At 27.2% G+C, this 1,248-nt stretch overlaps 1 protein-coding gene across 1 annotated transcript in view; it reads right to left on the bottom strand.

The window, feature by feature from the left end:
* Positions 1–1,248, bottom strand: part of LOC102679612 (dynamin) — a 13,126-nt gene that overhangs the window by 1,046 nt on the left and 10,832 nt on the right. The window lies entirely within an intron of this gene.

The following is a 1,248-nucleotide window of genomic DNA, read 5'->3' as shown; positions in this document are numbered from 1 at the left end:
AAAAAAAAAAAAAAAAAAAAAAATATTTTCAATGCAGGCACCGACACATCCTTCCCTAATTGAATAATTGACAACAATTCGAATCGATTTTCTTTCTTTTTTCTTTTTTTTCTGCTATTTAATCATATTTAATGGAAGAAACGATGGCGAAAAAGCAATGATATTTATATAAAAAGCTTTCGAAATGTAACACTTTGTTGTTGCAATATCTTATATCACATATATACTTGCGGTATCATATCCTCTGGTATGAGTTTTTTTTTTTTTTTTTTTTTTTTTTTTCCCTCTATATATCGATCAAAATATTGCGAATGATATTTGCAAGTGTATTCGATTAGTGCGGCTAATTCGTAATTAAAAATGTCATGCTGTTAGTAAACGAATGAATACTTATCCACCACCTGCGATAAGAACTCAAAACCATTTATTTTACAACATTCTTTCTTAATTGTATATACAGGCATCATGTACAATTCCATTGAACTAATTTACAGTGAAACAAACGTCGTTTTATCTATTTTTTTTTTTTTTTATATTTCCTTTTTATATATTTCCATATATGTCGCAAATGAACCATGATTCCTTAGATATTATTTCTTTTCCTCACTAATACCGATTAAATGTATCGTAGACATTTAAATTCTTAATTAGAGGTGTGCAAATTACATTACACAGATATTGTACATATTTATTTAGAATGATTCTGAAAACAATATGTGCGATAAATTTTCGCAACAATTGCTTGAAAATAAAATGAAAAAAAAAAAAATGATAAAAAAAATATGGATAATGATCTCTTGGTCGTTCTTACGAAATAATTGGACCACGAAATAATTGGATAGATTATTGATATTGATATATAATGCACAATAGAAGATAAAATTACTCGCAAAATTTTTGGAAGCTCTTTTTGGAATCTCTAAACTAATATAAATATATTCATGAATGTTTCGCTTAGTTTTGTATAATATGTTTATATTACACACCTCTAATTGACGATAATAATATTTAATATTTGCAAAAAACAAAACATATAGCATTAGGAAATTGTATCTCGTGTAAAATATACACCGACTAGATGCAATCGATATATGATATATATTTATATTTATATATATATATATAATTAATAGCGAATAGGCGAGTTAGTGCGAAGACTTATTGTCGGCGCCTGCAATAGAAAGTGAAGTTAGCACCAAAGCCCCAATCACACAAAGCTATGGAGGACAAGCAACTGCAAATTTGTTT

The sequence above is a fragment of the Apis dorsata genome, unplaced genomic scaffold, assembly GCF_000469605.1.
Source record: "Apis dorsata unplaced genomic scaffold, Apis dorsata 1.3 scaffold_98, whole genome shotgun sequence".
In the NCBI taxonomy this organism is placed as follows: Eukaryota; Metazoa; Arthropoda; class Insecta; order Hymenoptera; family Apidae; genus Apis; species Apis dorsata.
Note: the sequence above shows the minus strand (reverse complement) of the source record. Positions and strands in the feature narration are given on the sequence as shown.